Below are 19,718 nucleotides of genomic sequence, written 5' to 3' on the forward strand. Positions count from 1 at the left end.
CTGCTAGAACTCTGTGTGGCATTGACCTGGTCTCTAATCTGAGCTGCTGTTAACCTGCGATTTCTGAGGCTGGAGACTTGGATAAACTTCTCCTCAGAAGAAGAGGTGACTCTTGGTCTTCCTTTCCTGGGGCGATCCTCAAGTGAGCCAGTTTCTTTGTAGCGCTTGATGGTTTTTGCCACTGCACTTGGGGACACTTTCAAAGTTTGCCCAATTTTTGGGACTGACTGACCTTCATTTCTTAAAGTAATGATGACCACTCCTTTTTTCTTAGCTGCTTTTTTCTTGCCATAATAGAAATTCTAACAGTCTATTCAGTAGGACTATCAGCTGTGTATCCACCAGACTTCTGCAAAACACAACTGATGGTCCCAAGCCCATTTATAAGGCAAGAAATCCCACTTATTAAACCTGACAGGGCACACCTGTGAAGTGAAAACCATTCCCGGTGACTTGTGAAGCTCATCAAGAGAATGCCAAGAGTGTGCAAAGCAGTCATCAAAGCAAAAGGTGGCTGCTGTGAAGAACCTAGAATATAAGACATAATTTCAGTTGTTTCACACTTTTTTGTTAAGTATTTAATTCCACATGTGTTAATTCATAGTTTTGATGCCTTCAATGTGAATGTACAACTTTCATAGTCATGAAAATACAGAAAAATCCTTAAATGAGAAGGTGTGTGCAAACCGTGGGTATGTACTATATATATGACTATACGTGCACACATACATAGGTATGGCGATACATACACATGACACATATATGACTATACACACATTATATATATATATATATATATATATATATATATATATATATATATATATATATATATATATATACACATACACTTGAAGATAGATATAACATATATGTACACACACACACACACAACTATACACACACACATATGACTACACGCACATATTATATATATATATATATATATATATATATATATATATATATACACACACACACACACACACACACACAACTATACACACACACGCATACATATAAGACTATACATACACACACATAACTATACATATATATACACACACACGTATGGATATAGCTAGCCACTGGAGGGTTCCTATGCCCGGCTCTGCAGCCACTTCTTGAGCACTACACGACCCCTCCACTTCCGTGGCCGACCTTCCTCCCCCATCCCCGCCGCAGTAGGGGCTGTACGGTGAGCGCTTCACCTGGCTCCGGCTCCCCGTGCGGTTAGCTGCGTGGTGATGTGAAACTTGTGGCCCCGCGGTCCCCGGGTTGTTCCTCCGGCCACTGCTGATCGTGTGTCTCCGGTTGGCAAGTAACAGTCTCCACGGCTACAGTCACTATGGCGCCGGGGGTCTCAAGGCAACTGTTGCTATCCTCTCCCTCTGACGTCACCAGCCAACGTTCCACTCCCAACTCTCTCACCTATCACATTTTCATTGGCTACAACTGACTGACGTCATCACGTTCGTCATCTTGACTAACGCGGTAGGCGTGTCTTTAAATTACGTCCCTGCCCTCCGCTTCAGTCTCCTTGACAAGAATCAGGGCGGGTACTGAGCTTTGGCGCCGGCAATGGCGGGAGGAGGTGATTGGCTCGGGGTGGGGGAAGGGTAGTAACCCGGACAACCGCCAAACTCCAGGGAAGTTGGTGCGCGGAGTTGTTTAAAGGGTCCCCGCCATTTTATGTAGCGTGTAACCTGAACTAATGCAGCTAATCCCCGTGTGTGAGGGAACGAGCGTTGGCTCCAGACTTACCGTTGGGTGTACGTGCGGGTGACGCTGTATTTTATAAGCTGCAGCGTTAACCCTTACAACTATAAGTGTGTGTATGTGTGTGTGTGTATACACAGAGCACATGCAAATATATAGGTATACACATATATACAGTATATATACACAGGGCACATACACATAGGTATACACAGCACATACAGACATATATGTACTAGATGGTGACCCGATTCTAACGCATCGGGTATTCTAGAATATGTATGTATATAGCAGCCACATAGTATATAGCACAGGCCACGTAGTATATATGAGCCATGTAGTATATAGCAGACAAATAGTACGTGGCCTGTGCTATATAGTATGTGGCTGCTATATACATATTGTAGAATACCCGATGCGTTAATACAGGCCACGCAATATATGACACAGCCCACACAGTATTTAGCAGTCACGTAGTATAAAACACAGGCCACGCAATATATAGCACAGCCCACGCAGTACAAAACACAGGCCACATAGTATGTAACACTGGCCACATAGTATATAGCAGCCATGTAGTATATAGTACTGTCCATGTAGTATATAGTACTGCCCACGTAGTATATAGCAGCCATGTAGTATATAGCACTGCCCACGTAGTATACAGCAGCCATGTAGTATATAACACTGCCAACGTAGTATATAGCAGCCACGTAGTATATAGTACTGCCCACGTAGTATATAGTACTGTCCACGTAGTATATAGCATCAATGTAGTATATAGTACTGCCCACGTAGTATATAGCAGCCATGTAGTATATAGCACTGCCCACGTAGTATACAGCAGCCATGTAGTATATAACACTGCCAACGTAGTATATAGCAGCCACGTAGTATATAGTACTGCCCACGTAGTATATAGCAGCCATGTAGTATATAGTACTGTCCACGTAGTATATAGCATCAATGTAGTATATAGTACTGCCCACGTAGTATATAGCAGCCATGTAGTCTATAGTACTGCCCACGTAGTAAAATAGCAGCCATGTAGTATATAGTACTGTCCACGTAGTATATAGCAGCCATGTAGTATATAGTACTGTCCATGTAGTATATAGTACTGTCCACGTAGTATATAGCAGCCATGTAGTATATAGTACTGCCCACGTAGTATATAGCAGCCATGTAGTATATAGTACTGTCCACATAGTATATAGCAGCCATGTAGTATATAGTACTGTCCACATAGTATATAGCAGCCATGTAGTATATAGTACTGCCCACGTAGTATATAGCAGCCATGTAGTATATAGTACTGCCCACGTAGTATATAGCAGCCATGTAATATATAGTCCTGTCCACGTAGTATATAGCAGCCATATAGTATATAGTACTGCCCACATAGTATATAGCAGCTATGTAGTCTATAGTACTGCCCACATAGTATATAGCAGCCATGTAGTATATAGTACTGCCCACGTAGTATATAGCAGCCATGTAACATATAGTCCTGTCCACGTAGTATATAGCAGCCATGTAGTATATAGTACTGCTCATGTAGTATATAGCAGCTATGTAGTATATAGTACTGTCCACTTAGTATATAGCAGCCATGTAGTATATAGTACTGTCCACATAGTATATAGCAGCCATGTAGTATATAGTACTGCCCACGTAGTTTATAGCAGCCATGTAGTATATAGTACTGCCCACGTAGTATATAGCAGCGATGTAATATATAGTCCTGTCCACGTAGTATATAGCAGCCATATAGTATATAGTACTGTCCACGTAGTATATAGCAGCCATATACTATATAGTACTGCTCACGTAGTATATAGCAGCTATGTAGTATATAGTACTGTCCACGTAGTATATAGCAGCCATGTAGTATATAGTTCTGTCCACGTGGTATATAGCAGCCATGTAATATATAGTACTGCCCACGTAGTATATAGCAGCCATGTAGCATATAGTACTGCCCACGTAGTATATAGCAGCTATGTAGTATATAGTACTGCCCACGTAGTATATAGCAGCTATGTAGTATATAGTACTGCCCACGTAGTATATTGCAGCCATGTAGTATATAGTACTGTCCACGTAGTATATAGTAGCCATATAGTATATAGTACTGCTCACGTAGGATATAGCAGCTATGTAGTATATAGTACTGTCCACGTAGTATATAGCAGCTATGTAGTATATAGTACTGTCCACGTAGTATATAGCAGCCATGTAGTATATAGTACTGTCCACGTGGTATATAGCAGCCATGTAGAATATAGTACTGCCCACGTATATAGCAGCCATGTTGAATATAGTACTGCCCACGTAGTATATAGCAGCCATGTAGTATATAATGCAGCCCACGCAGTATTTAGCAGTGTGGGCACATATCCCTGTGCGAGACCGCTAAGTCTTCTGGGTAATTTCGCAATGCATCTCTGGGACCGGAAGCTGGCGGAAGGCGCGAGCGCATCGTTGCACTACGGAGGGTGAGTATAGCAGGTTTTTTTTTTATTATTATTATTTTTAACATTAGATTTTTTTACTATTGACGCTGCATAGGCAGCATCAATAGTAAAACGTTGGGGACACACAGGGTTAATAGCAGCGGTAACAGAGTGCGTAACCCGCGGCATAACATGGTCCGTCACCGCTGGCATTAACCCTGTGTGAGCGGTGACCGGAGGGGAGTTTGGAGCGAGCGGGCACTGACTGTGGGGAGTAGGGAGGGACTAATCGGACTGTGCCCGTCGCTGATTGGTCGCGGCAGCCATGACAGGCAGCTGACGAGACCAATCGGCGACTTGGATTCCATGACAGACAGAGGCCGCGACCAATAAATATCTGTGACAGACAGAAGGGCAGACAGACGGAAGTGACCCTTAGACAATTATATAGTAAATACACAGAGCACATACACATATATATGTATACACAGAGCACATACACATATATATGTATACACAGAGCACATACACATATATATGTATACACAGAGCACATACACATATATATGTATACACAGAGCACATACACATACAGTACAGACCAAAAGTTTGGACCCACCTCATTTAAAGATTTTTCTGTATTTTCATGACTATGAAAATTGTAAATTCACACTGAAGGCTTCAAAACTATGAACTAACACATGTGGAATTATATACTTAACAAAAAAGTGTGAAACAACTGAAAATATATTTTACATTCTAGGTTCTTCAAAGTAGCCACCTTTTGCTATGATGACTGCTTTGCACACTCTTGGCATTCTCTTGATGAGCTTCAAGAGGTAGTCACCGGAAATGGTCTTCCAACAATCTTGAAGGAGTTCCCAGAGATGCTTAGCACTTGTTGGCCCTTTTGCCTTCACTCTGCGTTCCAGCTCACCCCAAACCATCTTGATTGGGTTCATGTTATGAATTCTGTTCTTGGGCTCCCTCCGGTGGTTGTTGATGGTAATGCAGTTATTCCTGAGCAGCAGTCTTGGACAGGTGTTTCTGCTAATTGCAATTCTGACTGGGGAAATTAAATGTGCAGGACTCATTAGTCCTTGCCAGTAGTCAATGTTCCTTTGGAAGTGTTGGTCCTCTGCCTGGCCTCTCCTGCTTGCTGCCAATTCAGCTAAGATAAGTGTTTGCTTCATTTTTTAGACACACTGCTGTGTGTTTATTTTCTGTGCTTATCTTCTTTCTATTTTGTTCCTGCTAGACTGTGCCTGATGTTTTTCTCAGTCTAGTTGGACTCGCTGGAGTCGCAGATATACTCTCCACATCTTTAGTTAGGTGGTGGAGTTTTTGTATTTTTCTGCTGTGGATATTTTGTAGTGTTTTATGCTGACCGCATAGTATCCTGTACTATCCTTTCCTATCTAGGTAGAAGTGGCCTCCTTTGCTTATCCCTGTTTTCTGTCTGCGTGTGTCTTTTCCTCTCCTACTCACAGTCATTATTTGTGGGGGCTACCTATCCTTTGGGAATCTACTCTGAGGCAAGAGAGTTTTCCTATTTCCATCTTTAGGGATATTTAGTCCTTAGGCTGTGTCGAGGTGTCTAGGTCTGGTTAGGCACACCCCACGGCTACTTCTAGTTCCGTGACAGACAGAAGGACAGACAGACAGAAAGACGGAAGTGACCCTTAGACAATTATATAGTAGATGTGCTCTATGTATACCTATGTGTATGTGCTCGGTGTATACCTATATATTTGTATGTGCTCTGTGTATATATATATATATATACAGTACAGACCAAAAGTTTGGACACACCGTCTCATTTAAAGATTTCTCCATATTTTCATTACTATGAAAATTGTAAATTCACACTGAAGGCATCAAAACTATGAATTAACACATGTGGAATTATATACTTAACAAAAAAGTGTGAAACAACTGAAAATATGTCTTATTTTCTAGGTTCTTCAAAGTAGCCACCTTTTGCTTTGATGACTGCTTTGCACACTCTTGGCATTCTCTTGATGAGCTTCAAGAGGTAGTCACCGGAAATGGTTTTCATTTCACAGGTGTGCCCTGTCAGGTTTAATAAGTGGGATTTCTTGCCTTATAAATGGGGTTGGGACTATCAGTTGTGTTGTGCAGAAGTCTGGTGGATACACAGCTGATAGTCCTACTGAATAGACTGCTAGGCTATATTCACACTTTGCGGATTTTGCTGCGGATCCGCAGCGGATTTGACCGCTGCGGATCCGCAGCAGTTTCCCATGAGTTTACATTACAATGTAAACCTATGGGAAACAAAAAACGCTGTGCACATGCTGCAGAAAAATCCGCGCGGAAACGCTGCGGATTACATTCCGCAGCATGTCACTTCTTTTCTGCGGATTTTCACCTGCTCCAATAGAAAACTGCAGTTGAAAATCCGCAGAAGAAAACGCAGTGAAAACCGCGATAAATCCGCAGTAAAAACCGCGATGGGTTTTCACTGCGGATTTTGCAATTCCACTGCGGAAAAATCCACAGTGGAATCTGCAAAGTGTGCACATAGCCTTAGAATTTGTATTATAGCAAGAAAAAAGCAGCTAAGTAAAGAAAAACGAGTGGCCATCATTACTTTAAGAAATGAAGGTCAGTCAGTCCAAAAAATTGGGAAAACTTTGAAAGTGTCCCCAAGTGCATTTGCAAAAACCATCAAGCGCTGCAAAGAACCTGGCTCACAAGAGGACCACCCCAGGAAAGGAAGAGCAAGAGTCACCTCTGCTTCTGAGGATAAGTTTATCCGAGTCACCAGCCTCAGAAATCACAGGTTAACAGCAGCTCAGATTAGAGACCAGGTCAATGCCACACAGAGTTCTAGCAGCAGACACATCTCTACAACAACTGTTAAGAGGAGACTTTGTGCAGCAGGCCTTCATGGTAAAATAGCTGCTAGGAAACCACTGCTAAGGACAGGCAACAAGCAGAAGAAACTTGTTTGGCCTAAAGAACACAAGGAATGGACATTAGACCAGTGGAAATCTGTGCTTTGGTCTGATGAGTCCAAATTTGAGATCTTTGGTTCCAACCACCGTGTCTTTGTGCGACGCAGAAAAGGTGAACGGATGGACTCTACATGCCTGGTTCCCACCGTGAAGCATGGAGGAGGAGGTGTGATGGTGTGGGGGTGCTTTGCTGGTGACACTGTTGGGGATTTATTCAAAATTGAAGGCATACTGAACCAGCATGGCTACCACAGCATCTTGCAGCGGCATGCTATTCCATCCGGTTTGTGTGTAGTTTGACCATCATTTATTTTTCATCAGGACAATGACCCCAAACACACCTCCAGGCTGTGTAAGGGCTATTTGACCAAGAAGGAGAGTGATGGGGTGCTACGCCAGATGACCTGATGGTTTGGGGTGAGCTGGACCGCAGAGTGAAGGCAAAAGGGCCAACAAGTGCTAAGCATCTCTGGGAACTCCTTCAAGATTGTTGGAAGACCATTCCCAGTGACTACCTCTTGAAGCTCATCAAGAGAATGCCAAGAGTGTGCAAAGCAGTCATCAAAGCAAAAAGTGGCTACTTTGAAGAACCTAGAATATAAGACACAATTTCAGGTGTTTCACACTTTTTTGTTAAGTATATATTTCCACATGTGTTAATTCATAGTTTTGATGCCTTCAGTGTGAATTTTCAATTTTCATAGTCATGAAAATACAGAAAAATCTTTAAATGAGAAGGTTTGTCCAAACTTTTGGTCTGTAATGTATGTATACACAGAGCACATACACATGTATATGTATACACAGAGCACATACACATATATATGTTTACACAGCACATACATATAGGTATACACAGAGCACATACACATATATATATATATATATATATATATATATATATATATATATACACAGAGCACATACACATATATTTGTATATACAGAGCACATACACATAGGTATACACAGAGCACATAGATATATATACACAGAGCACAAAAATATATAGGTATACACTGAGCACATCCAAATATATAGGTATACACAGAGCACATACATATAGGTATACATAGAGCACATACACATATATATGTATACACAGAGCACATACAGATATATATGTATACACAGAGCTCATACACATATATATGTATACGCAGCACATACACATAGGTATACACAGAGCACATACAAATATATAGGTATACACAGAGCACATACAAATATATAGGTATACACAGAACACATATATGTATACACAGAGCACATACACATAGGTATACATACAGCACATACACATAGGTATACACGGAGTACATACAGATATATATGTATACACAGAGCACATACACATGTATATGTATACACGGAGCACATACAGATATATATGTATACACAGAGCACATACACAAATATATGCATTCACAGAGCACATACACATAGGTACACAGAGCACATACACATATATACAGTGGGGCAAAAAAGTATTTAGTCAGTCAGCAATAGTGCAAGTTCCACCACTTAAAAAGATGAGAGGCGTCTGTAATTTACATCATAGGTAGACCTCAACTATGGGAGACAAACTGAGAAAAAAAAAATCCAGAAAATCACATTGTCTGTTTGTTTAACAATTTATTTGCATATTATGGTGGAAAATAAGTATTTGGTCAGAAACAAAATTTCATCTCAATACTTTGTAATATATCCTTTCTTGGCAATGACAGAGGTCAAACGTTTTCTGTAAGTCTTCACAAGGTTGCCACACACTGTTGTTGGTATGTTGGCCCATTCCTCCATGCAGATCTCCTCTAGAGCAGTGATGTTTTTGGCTTTTCGCTTGGCAACACGGACTTTCAACTCCCTCCAAAGGTTTTCTATAGGGTTGAGATCTGGAGACTGGCTAGGCCACTCCAGGACCTTGAAATGCTTCTTACGAAGCCACTCCTTCGTTGCCCTGGCGGTGTGCTTTGGATCATTGTCATGTTGAAAGACCCAGCCACGTTTCATCTTCAATGCCCTTGCTGATGGAAGGAGGTTTGCACTCAAAATCTCACGATACATGGCCCCATTCATTCTTTCATGTACCCGGATCAGTCGTCCTGGCCCCTTTGCAGAGAAACAGCCCCAAAGCATGATGTTTCCACCACCATGCTTTACAGTAGGTATGGTGTCTGATGGATGCAACTCAGTATTCTTTTTCCTCCAAACACGACAAGTTGTGTTTCTACCAAACAGTTCCAGGTTGGTTTCATCAGACCATAGGACATTCTCCCAAAACTCCTCTGGATCATCCAAATGCTCTCTAGCAAACTTCAGACGGGCCCGGACATGTACTGGCTTAAGCAGTGGGACACGTCTGGCACTGGAGGATCTGAGTCCATGGTGGCGTAGTGTGTTACTTATGGTAGGCCTTGTTACATTGGTCCCAGCTCTCTGCAGTTCATTCACTAGTTCCCCCGCGTGGTTCTGGGATTTTTGCTTACCGTTCTTGTGATCATTCTGACCCCACGGGGTGGGATTTTGCGTGGAGCCCCAGATCGAGGGAGATTATCAGTGGTCTTGTATGTCTTCCATTTTCTAATTATTGCTCCCACTGTTGATTTCTTCACTCCAAGCTGGTTGGCTATTGCAGATTCAGTCTTCCCAGCCTGGTGCAGGGCTACAATTTTGTTTCTGGTGTCCTTTGACAGCTCTTTGGTCTTCACCATAGTGGAGTTTGGAGTCAGACTGTTTGAGGGTGTGCACAGGTGTCTTGTTATACTGATAACAAGTTTAAACAGGTGCCATTACTACAGGTAATGAGTGGAGGAAAGAGGAGACTCTTAAAGAAGAAGTTACAGGTCTGTGAGAGCCAGAAATCTTGATTGTTTGTTTCTGACCAAATACTTATTTTCCACCATAATATGCAAATAAATTGTTAAAAAAACAGACAATTTGATTTTCTGGATTTTTTTTTCTCAGTTTGTCTCCCATAGTTGAGGTCTACCTATGATGTAAATTACAGACGCCTCTCATCTTTTTAAGTGGTGGAACTTGCACTATTGCTGACTGACTAAATACTTTTTTGCCCCACTGTATGTATACACGGAGCACATACAGATATATATGTATACAGAGCACATACACATATATATGTATTCACAGAGCACATACATATAGGTATACACAGAGCACATACAGATATATATGTATACTCAGCACATACACATATATATGTATACACAGAGCACATACACATAGCTATACACAGAGCACATACACATATAGGTATACACAGAGCACATATATATATATGTATACACAGAGCACATACACATATATATACACAGAGCACATACACATATATATGTACACAGAGGACATACACATATATGTGTATACACAGAGAACATACACATATGTGTATACACGGAGCACATACACATCTATATGTATACACAGAGCACATACAGACAAATGTATACATAGTTACATAGTTATTAAGGTTGAAGGAAGACTATATGTCCATCTAGTTCAACCCATAGCCTAACCTAACATGTTGATCCAGAGGAAAGCAAAAAAAAAAAAACCCCATGTGCAAAGAGTAAGCTCCACATTGGGGAAAAAAATTCCTTCCCGACTCCACATACGGCAATCAGACTAGTTCCCTGGATCAACGCCCTATCAAGGAATCTAGTGTATATACCCTGTAACATTATACTTTTCCAGAAAGGTATCCAGTCCCCTCTTAAATTTAAGTAATGAATCACTCAGTACAACATCATACGGCAGAGAGTTCCATAGTCTCACTGCTCTTACAGTAAAGAATCCGCGTCTGTTATTATGCTTAAACCTTTTTTCCTCCAACCGCAGAGGATGCCCCCTTGTCCCTGTTTCAGGTCTATGATTAAAAAGATCATCAGAAAGGTCTTTGTACTGTCCCCTCATATATTTATACATTAAAATAAGATCACCCCTTAGTCTTCGTTTTTCCAAACTAAATAGCCCCAAGTGTAATACACACAGACATGTTCCTCATACGGAATATTGGGATGCTGACAGTAGCCCACAAACAACGGAGATTTAGCAGAGGATTCCCTCACATGGGTGCTGTGTGAGAATTCGGCCCAAGCTTGGAGTTAGGACCAATCATTGATGAAATGCGGCAGGAAGCTGATCAGGATCCGGTTGACCCTCTCTTCCTGTCCTTTTGATTGTGGATGGTAGAGGCTGAAGAGAAATTCCAAGTAGCTTGCAGGTAGCTCTCAAGATTCAAAGATCTCCATAGCTCTCCATAATCAAGATGTAAACTGGACGCCTCTATCAGAGACTATATGGAGAGGTAAACCATGGAGTACTTCTCTGCTAGCACAGGAGCACGGTAGACTGGACAGTGGCGTGAAATGAGTCATTTTAACCCCTTTCCAAGATCGGGCTTAATAGTACGCCGATGTCGGACTCCCTCCCTTTGATGTGGGCTCCGGCGCTGAGTACACATCTTTCCCGACACATATCAGCTACTTTGAACAGCTGACATGTGCCCGGAATAGCCGCGGGTGGATTCGCGATCCACCCGCAGTTATTAACCCATTAAATGCCGCTGTCAAACGCTGACAGCAGCATTTAACAAGCGCTTACGGCAATCACACCAGAAATCCACCCACCGGTGACCCCGGTGTTGTGAATTCTGTTGTCGAACTCCCTCCTGTGGTCGTGAATGGTACTTCGGCGAGTTCTGTCCATGGACTCCCTCTGGTGGCTGTGAGTGAAGCTGCTGCTTCTGAGGTTCCTTACACAGGTGACGTGGTTTATCCTTTGGTTGGCTGCTCTATTTAACTCCACTCAGATTGTTACTCCATGCCAGCTGTCAATGTTCCTGCATTGGTTCAGTTCGCTCTTGGAAGCTCTGGGATGCAGAGTGGCATCTCCGCACCGTGAGTCGGTGCGGAGGTCTTTTTGCACACTCTGCGTGGTCTTTTGTAGTTTTTTTGTGCTGACCGCAAAGATACCTTTCCTATCCTCTGTCTGTTTAGTAAGTCTGGCCTCCCTTTGCTGAAACCTGTTTCATTTCTGCGTTTGTGACTTTCATCTTTACTCACAGTCAATATATGTGGGGGACTGCCTTTTCCTTTGGGGAATTTCTCTGAGGCAAGGTAGGCTTTATTTTCTATCTCTAGGGCTAGTTAGCTCTTAGGCTGTGAAGAGGCGTCTAGGGAGAGTCAGGAACGCTCCACAGCTATTTCTAGTTGTTGTGATAGGATTAGGGCCTGCGGTCAGCAGAGCTCCCACATCCCAGAGCTTGTCCTGTGTGAGTTTAACTATCAGGTCGTGCCGGGTGCTCCTAACCACCAGGTCATAACAGTACAGCTGGCCCAAAGTATTAATGCATCTCAATAGAGGGATAAGAGAAGTTCTGAGACCATTTTTTTTTCTTTGCACTGTGTTTTGTCTTTCTTTTCCCCTACACCTTTGGGTGGTTCAGGACACAGGTGTAGATATGGACATTCAAGGTCTGTCCTCTTGTGTGGATCATCTCACTGCAAGGGTACAAAACATTCAAGATTTTGTGGTTCAGAATCCTATGTTAGAGCCTAGAATTCCTATTCCTGATTTATTTTCTGGGGATAGATCTAAGTTTCTGAATTTCAAAAATAATTGTAAACTGTTTCTAGCTTTGAAACCCCGCTCCTCTGGTGACCCCGTTCAACAAGTAAAAATCATTATTTCTTTGTTGCGTGGTGACCCTCAAGACTGGGCATTTTCCCTTGCGCCAGGAGATCCTGCATTGCGTGATGTTGATGCGTTTTTTCTGGCGCTTGGATTGCTTTATGATGAACCAAATTCAGTGGATCAGGCAGAGAAAATCTTGCTGACTTTGTGTCAGGGTCAGGATGAAGCGGAGGTGTACTGTCAGAAGTTTAGAAAGTGGTCTATGCTTACTCAGTGGAATGAGTGTGCCCTGGCGGCAATTTTCAGAAAGGGTCTTTCTGAAGCCCTTAAGGATGTCATGGTGGGATTTCCCACGCCTGCTGGTCTGAATGAGTCTATGTCCTTGGCCATTCAGATCGATCGGCGCTTGCGTGAGCGCAAAGCTGTGCACCATCTGGCGGTATTCTCTGAGCATAGGCCTGAGCCTATGCAGTGTGATAGGACTTTGACCAGAGCTGAACGGCAAGAACACAGACGTCGGAATGGGCTGTGTTTTTACTGTGGTGAATCCACTCATGCTATCTCCGATTGTCCTAAGCGCACTAAGCGGTTCGCTAGGTCTGCCACCATTGGTACGGTACAGTCTAAATTTCTTTTGTCCGTTACTCTGATTTGCTCTCTGTCGTCCTATTGTGTTATGGCATTTGTGGATTCAGGCGCTGCCCTGAATTTGATGGACTTGGAGTTTGCCAGGCGCTGTGGTTTTTTCTTGGAGCCCTTGCAGTATCCTATTCCATTGAGAGGAATTGATGCTACGCCTTTGGCCAAGAATAAGCCTCAGTACTGGACTCAATTGACCATGTGCATGGCTCCTGCACATCAGGAGGATATTCGCTTTTTGGTGTTGCATAATCTGCATGATGTGGTCGTTTTGGGGTTGCCATGGCTACAGGTCCATAATCCAGTGTTAGATTGGAAATCTATGTCTGTGTCCGGCTGGGGTTGTCAGGGGGTACATGGTGATGTTCCATTGTTGTCAATTTCGCCTTCCACTCCTTCTGAAGTCCCTGAGTTTTTATCAGATTACCGAGTGTATTTGAAGAGCCCAAATCCGGTGCCCTACCTCCTCATAGGGATTGCGATTGTGCTATTAATTTGATTCCTGGTAGTAAGTTTCCTAGGGGCTGTCTGTTTAATTTATCTGTGCTAGAACACGCCGCTATGCGGAGTTATATAAAGGAATCCTTGGAGAAGGGTCATATTCGCCCGTCGTCGTCACCATTGGGAGCAGGGTTCTTTTTTGTGGCCAAGAAGGATGGCTCTTTGAGACCTTGTATTGATTACCGCCTTCTTAATAAGATCACAGTCAAATTTCAGTATCCTTTGCCGCTGCTGTCTGATTTGTTTGCTCGGATTAAGGGGGCTAGTTGGTTCACCAAGATAGATCTTCGAGGGGCGTATAATCTTGTGCGAATTAAACAAGGCGATGAATGGAAAACAGCATTTAATACGTCCGAGGTCCATTTTGAGTACCTGGTTATGCCATTCGGGCTTTCCAATGCTCCATCAGTATTTCAGTCCTTTATGCATGACATCTTCCGAGAGTACCTGGATAAATTCCTGATTGTGTATTTGGATGATATTTTGGTCTTTTCGGATGATTGGGAGTCTCATGTGAAGCAGGTCAGAATGGTGTTCCAGGTCCTTTGTGCGAATTCCTTGTTTGTGAAGGGGTCAAAGTGTCTCTTTGGAGTTCAGAAGGTTTCATTTTTGGGGTTCATTTTTCCCCTTCTACTATCGAGATGGACCCTGTTAAAGTCCAGGCCATTTACGATTGGACTCAGCCGACATCTGTGAAGAGCCTGCAAAAGTTCCTGGGCTTTGCTAATTTTTATCGCCGCTTCATCGCTAATTTTTCTAGTGTTGCTAAACCGTTGACTGATTTGACCAAGGAGGGTGCTGATGTGGTCAATTGGTCTTCTGCAGCTGTAGAGGCTTTTCAGGAGTTGAAGCGTCGTTTTTCTTCTGCCCCTGTGTTGTGCCAGCCAGATGTTTCGCTCCCGTTTCAGGTTGAGGTTGATGCTTCTGAGATTGGAGCAGGGGCTGTTTTGTCGCAAAGAAGTTCTGATGGCTCGGTGATGAAGCCATGTGCCTTCTTTTCTAGAAAATTCTCGCCTGCTGAGCGCAATTATGATGTTGGTAATCGAGAGTTGTTGGCCATGAAGTGGGCATTCGAGAAGTGGCGTCATTGGCTTGAAGGAGCCAAGCATCGCGTGGTGGTCTTGACAGACCACAAGAATTTGACTTATCTTGAGTCTGCCAAATGGTTGAATCCGAGACAGGCTCGATGGTCGTTATTTTTCTCCCGTTTTGATTTTGTGGTTTCGTACCTTCCGGGCTCTAAGAATGTGAAGGCTGATGCCCTGTCAAGGAGTTTTGTGCCTGACTCTCCGGGTTTTCCTGAGCCGGCGGGTATTCTCAAAGAGGGGGTAATTTTGTCTGCCATCTCCCCTGATTTGCGGCAGGTGCTGCAAAAATTTCAGGCTGATAGACCAGACCGTTGCCCAGCGGAGAGACTGTTTGTCCCTGATAGATGGACTAGTAGAGTTATATCTGAGGTTCATTGTTCAGTGTTGGCTGGGCATCCTGGAATCTTTGGTACCAGAGATTTGGTGGCTAGATCCTTTTGGTGGCCGTCTTTGTCACGGGATGTGCGTTCTTTTGTGCAGTCCTGTGGGACTTGTGCTCGGGCTAAGCCCTGCTGTTCTCGTGCCAGTGGGTTGCTTTTTTCCTTGCTGGTCCCGAAGAGGCCCTGGACGCATATTTCTATGGATTTTATTTCGGATCTCCCCGTCTCTCAATAGATGTCGGTCATTTGGGTGGTTTGTGATCGCTTTTCTAAGATGGTCCATTTGGTACCCTTGTCTAAATTGCCTTCTTCCTCTGATTTGGTGCCATTGTTTTTCCAGCATGTGGTTCGTTTACATGGTATCCCGGAGAACATCGTTTCGGACAGAGGTTCCCAGTTTGTTTCGAGGTTTTGGCGATCCTTTTGTGCTAGGATGGGCATTGATTTGTCTTTTTCCTCGGCTTTCCATCCTCAGACAAATGGCCAAACCGATCGAACTAATCAGACTTTGGAGACATATCTGAGATGCTTTGTTTCTGCTGATCAGGATGATTGGGTGTCCTTCTTTCCTTTGGCTGAGTTCGCCCTTAATAATCGGGCCAGCTCGGTGTTGTGAATTCTGTGGCCAAGCTCCCTCCTGTGGTCGTGAGTGGTACTGCGGCTGGTTCTGTCTATAAGCTTCCTTTGGTGGATGAGAGTGGTACTGCGGCTTCTGAGTTTCCTTCCTCAGGTGATGAGGTTAAGTCGTTAGGTGCTGCTCTATTTAACTCCACCTAGTGCTTTGATCCTGGCCTCCAGTCAATGTTCTAGTATTGGTCTTGCTTCCTCCTGGATCGTTCCTGTGGCCTGTCTGCTCAGCATCAGCTAAGTTCTGCTTGTGTTCTTTTGTTGCTATATTTTCTGTCCAGCTTGCTTTTTTGGTTCTGCTTGCTTGCTGGAAGCTCTGAGACGCAGAGGGAGCACCTCCGTACCGTTAGTCGGTGCGGAGGGTCTTTTTGCCCCTCTGCGTGGTTGTTTGTAGGTTTTTGTGTTGACCGCAAAGCTATCTTTCCTATCCTCGGTCTATTCAGTAAGTCGGGCCTCACTTTGCTAAATCTATTTCATCTCTGAGTTTGTATTTTCATCTTTACTCACAGTCATTATATGTGGGGGGCTGCCTTTTCCTTTGGGGAATTTCTCTGAGGCAAGGTAGGCTTATTTTTCTATCTTCAGGACTAGCTAGTTTCTCAGGCTGTGCCGAGTTGCATAGGGAGCGTTAGGCGCAATCCACGGCTACCTCTAGTGTGATTTGATAGGTTTAGGGATTGCGGTCAGCAGAGTTTCCACGTCTCAGAGCTCGTCCTATGTTTTGTGGTTTTTGTCAGGTCACTTGTGTGCTCTGAACTTCAAGGTCCATTGTGGTTCTGAATTACCTATTCATAACAGTACTGGAGGCCCAAAGTACTATGCTTCTCAATAGAGGGAACAAAGAAGTTCTGAGACCATTTTTTTTTCTTTGCACTGTGTTTTGCCTTTTTTTTCCCCTAGACATTTGGGTGGTTCAGGACACAGGTGTGGTGATGGACATTAAAGGTCTGTCTTCATGTGTGGATCTTCTCACTGCAAGAGTACAAAATATTCAAGACTTTGTGGCTCAGAATTCTATGTTAGAACCAAGAATTCCTATTCCTGATTTGTTTTCTGGAGATAGAGCTAAATTTCTGCGTTTCAAAAATAATTGCAAACTGTTTCTGGCGTTGAAACCTCGCTCCTCTGGTGACCCAGTTCAACAAGTTAAGATTATTATTTCTTTATTACGTGGCGACCCTCAAGACTGGGCATTTTCCCTTGCGCCAGGAGATCCTGCATTATGTAATATTGATGCGTTTTTTCTGGCGCTCGGATTACTGTACGATGAACCTAATTCAGTGGATCAGACAGAGAAAAATTTGCTGGCTCTGTGTCAGGGTCAGGATGAGATAGAGATTTATTGTCAGAAGTTTAGAAAGTGGTCTGTGCTCACTCAATGGAATGAATGTGCTTTGGCAGCGATCTTCAGAAAGTGTCTCTCTGAAGCCCTTAAGGATGTCATGGTGGGATTTCCTATGCCTGCTGGTCTGAATGAGTCTATGTCTTTGGCCATTCAGATCGGTCGACGCTTGCGTGAGCGTAAATCTGTACACCATTTGGCGGTATTATCTGAGCATAAACCTGAGCATATGCAGTGCGATAGGACTTTGACCAGAGCTGAAAGGCAGGAACACAGACGTCAGAATGGGCTGTGTTTCTACTGTGGTGATTCCACTCATGCTATCTCCGATTGTCCTAAGCGCACTAAGCGGTTCGCTAAGTCTGCCACCATTGGTACGGTACAGTCGAAATTTCTTTTGTCCGTTACTTTGATCTGCTCTTTGTCTTCCTATTCTGTCATGGCATTTGTGGATTCAGGCGCTGCCCTGAATTTAATGGACTTAGAGTTTGCTAGGCGCTGTGGATTTGTCTTGGAGCCCTTGCAGTGTCTTATTCCATTGAGAGGAATTGATGCTACGCCTTTGGCCAAGAATAAGCCTCAGTATTGGACCCAGCTGACCATGTGCATAGCTCCTGCGCACCAGGAGGATATTCGCTTTCTGGTGTTGCAAAATCTGCATGATGTGGTCGTGTTGGGGTTGCCATGGCTACAAGTCCATAACTCAGTATTAGATTGGAAATCTATGTCTGTGTCCAGCTGGGGTTGTCAGGGGATACATGGTGATGTTCCATTTCTGTCTATCTCATCATCCACCCCTTCTGAGGTCCCAGAGTTCTTGTCTGATTACCGGGATGTATTCAATGAGCCCAAGTCCAATACCCTACCTCCGCATAGGGATTGTGATTGTGCTATCGAGTTGATTCCTGGTAGTAAGTTTCCTAAGGGTCGACTGTTTAATTTATCTGTACCTGAGCACGCCGCTATGCGGAGTTACGTAAAAGAATCCTTGGAGAAGGGTCATATTCGGCCGTCGTCATCGCCATTGGGAGCTGGGTTCTTTTTTATGGCCAAGAAGGATGGTTCGCTGAGACCTTGTATTGATTACCGCCTTCTAAATAAAATTACGGTCAAATTTCAGTACCCCTTGCCGCTGCTATCTGATTTGTTTGCTCGGATTAAGGGGGCTAGTTGGTTCACCAAGATAGATCTTCGTGGTGCATATAATCTTGTGCGTATTAAACGGGGCGATGAATGGAAAACTGCATTTAATACGCCCGAGGGCCATTTTGAGTACCTAGTTATGCCATTCGGACTTGCCAATGCTCCATCAGTATTTCAGTCCTTTATGCATGACATCTTCCGAGAGTACCTGGATAAATTCCTGATTGTATACTTGGATGATATTTTGGTCTTCTCGGATGATTGGGAGTCTCATGTGAAGCAGGTCAGAATGGTGTTCCAGGTCCTGCGTGCTAATTCTTTGTTTGTGAAGGGATCAAAGTGTCTCTTTGGTGTTCAGAAGGTTTCATTTTTGGGGTTCATTTTTTCCCCTTCTACTATCGAGATGGACCCTGTTAAGGTCCAGGCCATTTATGATTGGACTCAGCCGACATCTCTGAAGAGTCTGCAAAAATTCCTTGGCTTTGCTAATTTTTATCGTCGCTTCATCTGTAATTTTTCTAGTATTGCCAAACCATTGACCGATTTGACCAAGAAGGGTGCTGATGTGGTCAATTGGTCTTCTGCTGCTGTGGAAGCTTTTCAAGAGTTAAAGCGTCGTTTTTCTTCTGCCCCTGTGTTGTGTCAACCAGATGTTTCACTTCCGTTCCAGGTTGAGGTTGATGCTTCTGTAATTGGAGCGGGGGCTGTTTTGTCGCAAAGAGGTGCTGATTGCTCGGTGATGAAGCCATGCGCCTTCTTTTCCAGGAAGTTTTCGCCTGCTGAGCGAAATTATGATGTTGGCAATCGAGAGTTGCTGGCCATGAAGTGGGCATTCGAGGAGTGGCGTCATTGGCTTGAAGGAGCTAAGCATCGCGTGGTGGTCTTGACTGATCACAAGAACTTGACTTATCTCGAGTCTGCCAAACGGTTGAATCCTAGACAGGCTCGTTGGTCGCTGTTTTTCTCCCATTTTGACTTTGTGGTTTCGTACCTTCCGGGCTCTAAAAATGTGAAGGCGGATGCCCTGTCTAGGAGTTTTGTGCCCGACTCTCCGGGTTTGCCTGAGCCGGCGGGTATTCTCAAAGAGGGAGTAATTGTGTCTGCCATCTCCCCTGATTTGCGGCGGGTGCTGCAAAAATTTCAGGCTAATAAACCTGATCGTTGCCCAGCAGAGAAACTGTTTGTCCCTG

General features: G+C 43.7%; 1 protein-coding gene across 3 annotated transcripts in view; it reads right to left on the minus strand.

The window, feature by feature from the left end:
- Positions 1-1,399, minus strand: part of RFX2 (regulatory factor X2) — a 51,267-nt gene extending 49,868 nt beyond the window's left edge. Inside the window, exon 1 of one of the 3 annotated variants that reach the window (XM_069741548.1) lies at positions 1,212-1,399. The gene's annotated coding sequence lies outside the window, so the exon portion shown is untranslated. The remainder of the gene's footprint in view (positions 1-1,211) is intronic. The other 2 variants (XM_069741527.1, XM_069741537.1) reach the window with 2 other exon arrangements.
- Between the last annotated feature and the right edge of the window lie 18,319 nt (positions 1,400-19,718).

The sequence above is a fragment of the Ranitomeya imitator genome, chromosome 1, assembly GCF_032444005.1.
Source record: "Ranitomeya imitator isolate aRanImi1 chromosome 1, aRanImi1.pri, whole genome shotgun sequence".
NCBI classification, from domain to species: domain Eukaryota; kingdom Metazoa; phylum Chordata; class Amphibia; order Anura; family Dendrobatidae; genus Ranitomeya; species Ranitomeya imitator.